This window comes from Hyaena hyaena, unplaced genomic scaffold (assembly GCF_003009895.1).
Source record: "Hyaena hyaena isolate Hyena2069 unplaced genomic scaffold, ASM300989v1 scaffold_28, whole genome shotgun sequence".
NCBI lineage: Eukaryota > Metazoa > Chordata > Mammalia > Carnivora > Hyaenidae > Hyaena > Hyaena hyaena.
The window spans coordinates 1503993-1510729 of record NW_024080660.1 but is presented as its reverse complement, the minus strand read 5'-3'; the positions used below and the strand labels follow the sequence as shown (position 1 = coordinate 1510729).

Here is a 6737-nt window from a genome sequence, read left to right as displayed (position 1 = left end):
CCTTGCATATCTGATTGAAGCTTCCTTCCTTTTTTTTTTTTTAATTTTGGACTTTATTTAAAAAAATATTTATTTAGAGAGAGACAGAGAGAGTGTGTGTGCATGGGGGAGGGGCAGAGAGGAAGAGAGAGAATCTTAAGCAGGCTCTGTACTGTCAGCACAGAGCCAGATGCAGGGCTTGTCCCAGGAATTGTGAGATCATGACCTGAGCTGAGATCAAGAGTCAGACGCTTAACCGACTGAGCCACCCAGGTGTTCCTTGACACTTCCTTTCTGAGGGAGGTGTAGAGAGCAGGATTTAATGGCTTTGTGTAGAGGGGGTGGAATTATGGCCCAGAGATTTAGAGCTACTTGATAAATATGGAAAATTTTTAAATTAATTCATCAGTCATGAAACTTCTTAATAGTTGACTAATGGGTCTGGAACATTGGGAGCATGATGTCCTTTCTTATATGGAATGTCCATGACGATCTGCCACCAGTGAGGCTCATCAGCTTTGACACACTCCCCTCAAGAGGGCTAACAAGCTTCCCAGTGACATTTGTACTCTGCTGAAGGAGCAGGTGCCTGCAGGATGCCTGGTTAAGGTAGGCAGTGAGGCATTATGGTGGTGGTGGCGGGGGGGGGGGGGGGGGGGGGGGGGGGNGGGGGGGGGGGGGGGGGGGGGGGGGGGGGGGGGGGGGGGGGGGGGGGGGGGGGGGGGGGGGGGGGGGGGGGGGGGGGGGGGGGGGGGGGGGGGGTCATTAGCCTCATATTCTAACCAACCAAACCAGCTGGCCCCAGAGTAGATGATCCTCACAGCTGTTTCTGGTATCCGATAGTCCACAGATCAGAACTTTCTATTTATCAGCCTGTCTGCACACTGCCCCTGCTGGTGAGACGTGTCATCTTAGCATGATGCCTCGAGGTAGCGTCAGTTTCCCTGTCACTGGGTTGAATTGTGCACAGTATTACCTTCGTATCGGGGCTGTCTTATCCCATGCTAAGGCTGGGACAGCTGGGAAAGTTCACCTGAGTTGATCAGAGTCTACACCTGGGTGGGGACAGACACTTGGGTTTCAGCCACGGTTCTGTACACATTCGCTGAGAGACTCTGGGACAGACACTTTGTCTCTCAATCTATACATTGGACTGTAATACCCTGAGTTCTGCTTGTCTCACTAGAACGAGGTAAAGCTTAGCACAGAAAATGGATACTCTAAGGCTTTAGAAGTTAAAGGGGTTATTTTTTTAGCTCCTCAAGTAAAAAGACTATTGTTATTCACGATGCCTGTTCACTCTTTCTCCAGCTGTGCTGGGCAACACAATGCACTGCATTATAAGACGTGACGTGCAAAGACTGCTTTGTTTCTGGAGTAACTTGGACTACTGGGTGGTGGGGGTGGGGTCCGGGCCTTGGGCCAGGCCAGCTGCAAAGGGACAGGAGGAAATGGCTTCAAGGCTCAGGGATAGGTAGATGAGCACAGCCTGGCTGTGGGGGTCAGGAAGACTCCGCCCCCAGGATTCTTGGGCATTTCCCTTGGCACCATCTAGACTTCTAGCTGCTCCTGGTCCCCCCCGCCCAGTGTAGTCCTGCCCTCTGCTCCCGGACCCCAAGGCCATCAATTCTCACAGGCTAGTCCTCAGAGGGGCCAGAAAAGCCTGTCACCCTCTTGTCCAGAGATCGCTGACGGAAGACCTTTGTAGCCCTTCGCCACTCCCGCACGTTAGATGCACCCACATCCCACATCGATCAAAGTTCTTTGCTGTGAGTTATGATTTCCCAGCGATCACACCACATGTGGGAACTTTGAGGACGTGAGAGGGCTAATCCACACATTGCTTCCAAATGTCGGTAAGTCCTAGATATAACCATGACGGTGACGTCCTACTCCACTGTGCGCTGTGTCACTGTCCTGCGTTGGTCTACCACACAGCGGTGAACACGACAGGCCATCGTAATGTGTGACCTCATTGCACAACCTAGAGAAGGCAGACGCAATGAGGGACATCCTGACTCCATTTATACCAAGTGCAAGACAGGCAAAATTACCGTATGGTGGTAAAAGTCAGGAGAGGGTCACGTGGGTGGCTCGGTCAGTTCAGTACCCGACTTCAGCTCAGGTCGTGATCTGTCAGTTGGTGAGTTTGAGCCCCGCTTTGGGTGAACCTCACTTCTCTCTCTCTAACCTTCCCCGCTCTCTCTCTCTCTGCCCCTTCCTTCTGTCCCTCCCTCACTCGTGCCCTCTCTCTCTCAGAAAATAAAAAAACACAAAAAAGAAAAAGTCGAGATAGTGATTACCCTTGGGGAGTGGTATAGTGACAGGCAGGGGCCTGAGGGGGACTTGGGGTGCTGGTAACAGTCAATTCTTGATCTGGGTGCTGGCTGCATGGGGTGTTCAGTTTGCAAAGATTCATAAAGCAGCATACATTTCTGTTGTGTGCTTTTCTTTTTTTTTTTAATGTTTATTTTTGAGAGAGAGAGAGAGAGAAACAGAGAGAGAACACAGCGGAGGGCAGAGAGAGGGAAGCCGAGGATCTGAAGCAGGCTCGGTGCTCACAAGCACAGAGCCTGATGCGGGGCTCGAACTACAAGCTGTGAGATCATGACCTGAGCCGAAGTCAGATGCGTCACTGACTGAGCCCCGCAAGCGCCCCTGTTGTGCGCCTTTCTGCATGTTTGCTCCATTGTAGTGAAAGCTTAACAATCAGACATTTCTTGATTTTGGATTTAGAATCTGAGTTCACATTTTGGAGCCAACACATGTTTTTCAGGACTCAAGACCTTTGCAGAGGCCCCAGACCTAGTATATCAACACTCTGGACCCCAGACAGGCCCCCTTCCTCCCCCTGGGCTGACACAGGGTGTCTCCTCCTTGGCTGCCCTGACTGTTTACGAAACTAGGAGATGACCCAGAAAGTCAGGGCTGTGGCTCTATAGAGAGGCCATGGCAGTCACCACCTTCCTAAGGTGGGAAAGAGCTCCTTTCCAGCACTTTCCCTCCACTTTCCCAGCCTTCTCCACCCAGATAGTGCTGACACCCAGGATGGCCCCCAGCAGTTATGTCCAGACCACCATCTGGAATTTACCACCTGCTGAAGTTCCCCATGCTCATCTTGTCCCTTGGGACCCTCTTGTGGCTGGGGTCCACCACGTCCTCTGCTTTTGTGATGCTCCAAGTACCTCATCCAGGACGCAGGTAGAATACGCATTCAGTAAACATGAGTTTCTCTTACATCCTTGAAGTTTGTTTTCCTACAGGTGCTCCATCTGGGTAGGTTCATGGGTGGGGTGCCTTTCCCTCTATAAGCACAGTAACATTGGGCATATTCGCTCCCTCCCTAAGCCTCACTGTACTTATCCGTCAGATTAGTGCAGCAATACCAGCGTCCTGGAGCCGCTGTGAGGCTCACATGCACGGACCCGAAACAGGTGCCCGTGAGTGGTGGCGTCCATCTCCCCTCACATGGAGCTCTCGGTCCTAGCCTAGCACAGGGGAAGAGGAGACCCTGGAAGGTAGTGAGTCCCTCCGCCTTCCTCAACAGCACCCCCAAATAATCCACTGTTCAAGAAAGTTCAAAGAAATGCCAGCAATTTATTGATTTTCTATATTTCCAAAAAAGCAAACACATAGTGCACACACAGAGAAACTGGGCTTGGCCAGCACAAGGCTCTTACACAAACACGGGGCAGAGGGGAGAATGGGCTCTGGAAGGGCTCCAGGGCACCTCACAGAACCATCCGCTGGGCTTCCCTCTGCCCATCTGCCCCTGCCCATCCCACTGTCCCAGGCTTCCTTGTCAGAGCCATCCCACCTTTCAGGCTCTGGGGTGGCTGAGAGAGAACATCAGTGTCCTCACATGACTGGTGACACCCCCCCACTGCATCACCAGGAGAAGCATGGGGTTCATTGCTGGTCTGGCTCCCACTGGACAGGCTGCTGGTGGCCAGTGACTGGATCTGTGTTAAGCACAAGAGACCCTGGGGTCTGGGCAGGGACAAGGTGTGACTGGGTGGTCTATGTCCCTCCTCATTGCCCTCAAATTGGAATGTCTTGTTTGGGGCGTCAACCCCAATAGCATGAGGCCAACGTGGGCTTTAGATACTGAGCCATGCCTGGGCCACCCACTTCCTCCCCGTCTTTAGGAAATGCATCCTCAGGACTCTCTCAGTTTTGCCTCTTCCAAAGTGACAGGCCTGGGCCAGAGGCCCAGGTGACAGGCCCAGCTGGCCGGCCTGAGAAAGCACTAGAGAGCTTACAAAATCAGGCCCGGCCTACCTGTCCACCTCCACCCACCATTCCTCAAGGCAGAGGGCCGGGTCCACCTGGGTCTTCAGCACAGCTGGAACAGAAGAACGGCAAAGAGGAATGGCAGGAGGTCAGGACAGCACTAGGGGAAAGGCTGTCACAGACTCCCTGGGAGTGCGCTATTTCCCTCTTGCTCTGATGGGAGTGGACAGTCCTTTCACACTGGGGGAGGGGTCCCCAAGGCCAAACACCCCGTGTCTCCTTCCTCCTGGAGAACATAATGTACATGAGGACAGGGCTTGGTCTGTTTCATTCCCTGATGTATCCTGAGATCCCAGAACACTGCCTGGTATGTATTGGTGCATCATACATATTTTTTTAAGAAATGAATTCCTCTGAGCCCCGGTGACTGGCAGAGGAGTCATCCTGGGACCTACCCCTCCCTCCCCCCAGACTATCTGATGGGACCAGGCTCCCTTGTGGCTCCTGAGAGAGAGGGATGAGCCAGGAGGAGGGCCTTCCACCATGAGCAAAAGGGAGGGAGGGCATCACAGACCTGGTGAAATGGCCTGTCATCACATGGCTGATCACATCTCAGTTGTCACATCTCTTAATAGGTACATCCTTAGTTCAGAAAGGTACGTTTCAATTCCGACTGCGGGGGCAAGAAGTGGGGTTGGATTGGGGGGTGGTGGAGGCCGGGGGGCAGGCAGCGGACCTGGGAGGAGGATGAGGAGGAATGTAGGATGAGCAGCACCTTCTATTCTTCTAGAGAAGGATCTGGACCAGGCAGTTAATTCCTATCTGACACCAACAACGCTAGTACGGGTGGCGGAGGCAGAAAGGAAAGTTCTCTCTATCTTACAGTATACTAAGGGCTATGTACAGCAAGCTTTCCCCTGGGGCCCTGAGGGGGTCCTTCTACTACTTCTCATCTGAAATGCGCAAGAGTCTGGGGTCTTGGGTGCAGCCGGTGTCCCAGATAAGCCCCTTTGATCACATCCTCTGTGGTTTTCCCAAAGACACAGTGAAGAGCAGGATGGCTGGGCTTCAGGGGAAGGTGGGGATGGCCACTGGCTGGGGCTTGGGCTCATCGGGGCCCTGATTTGACAGTTCCCCTTCCTGGTCTATCCAAATGCCCAACTTCAAAGTCTTCTGGGACCCAAAACACTCTCTCACTTGAGTCTTATCAGACCCACAGGGAAGTGTCCTCCTGGCTAGTTTCCAAACAGCTGCTGTCCCACTGGAGCCTGGAGCAGGCCCCTGTCTGGCCCCAGCTTGTCCCCGTTGCTGTTGGGAATATGACGACCAAACAGCCGTGTCCTGAACAGTTCTTTAGCTTCGGGCATCATTTTGCCTTCTTTCTCCTGAAACAGGTAGATGACAAGCCTCTGAAGGCAGGTGCTTTATAGGCTGAGCCTCCTCTGACCGGTTTCACAGCCCAAGAGAATGGCCAGCCCCATCTCTCAGGCTCCTACTCCCCCAGAACAGACTTCAGGTAGCAAAGCAAAGGTGACTGTCCTCCCCTGGCCTCCAGAGCCCCAACCCCGTCCAGCCCCAGGCCCCGGGGCTTTGCGGGAAGGGCGCACTATCAGACAGCTAGATTTTCCCACGAGATACACTGGACTTCAGCAGCCTGGCCAGCCTCCCTTCCTGCAAAGCTGCCTCTTAAGGGGGGAGGTTGGCCCCAGGCCCAGTCACTCCCCCTTACCCCCCCTTACCTCCCCCACTCCATGGCTCCCTTGCAAGACTTCCTGTGGACCCGACCCTGGTGCGGGCCGCCTGCCCTGGCACGGCACATTTTGGGAACTACGGGGAGCTAAACAAAAAGCACGGAAGCCCCTGCCTACGAGTAAGAAACATGGGAGAGTCCTTTTCACCACCTCATGAGCTGCAGTAACAGCTTACTTCGCTTTTTGCACTTTGTGGTCATTCTTGCACACACATACACACTTACATTATATATATGTATGTATATATATGCATATATATATATGATACGTACATATATATACATATATATCATTTCTCAGAGAAAGAAGTATTGACATGAAACATAAGCCCCTTTAACTCAAGAGAAGTTCCCCCCCCTTCCCAACCCTCCCTGGCTGCCAGTTCCCCCAAGGAAAAAAAAAAAATCTAAAAATATTTCCATCATCCACAGTTTTCAGGTTTCCTTTCGATTGGATTTGAACTTTTCCAAACATCGCACAGGGTGGACAGAGTCGCCCGTCCAGCAAGGCCTGAGGTCTTCTCAGCTGGATCACACCACTCCTGGAGGAGAAGCGTCCAGTTAGTGTCTACAGGGAGAGGCGCCCACGCCATCGGTCTGGCCAGCACTGCCACCCCTCCCCCCCATGTCGGCACAGACATGTCCCCTGGCCCGAGAGGGGATTCAGAGCAGCCCTGACACATTCGTAGGTTGTTCCTGTTGGGCGAGAAGCTCGTCAGCTTGGCGTCTTCACCGCCATGCCCACCCCGGTCTGCCAACACCGTGCCCAGGCTCT

General features: G+C 53.2%; 1 protein-coding gene across 1 annotated transcript in view; it reads right to left on the bottom strand.

Moving 5' to 3' along the window:
- Positions 1-3556: 3556 nt before the first annotated feature.
- Positions 3557-6737, bottom strand: part of PKP1 (plakophilin 1) — a 51184-nt gene continuing 48003 nt past the window's right edge. The window contains exon 14 of the mRNA XM_039227622.1: positions 3557-6504. The gene's annotated coding sequence lies outside the window, so the exon portion shown is untranslated. The remainder of the gene's footprint in view (positions 6505-6737) is intronic.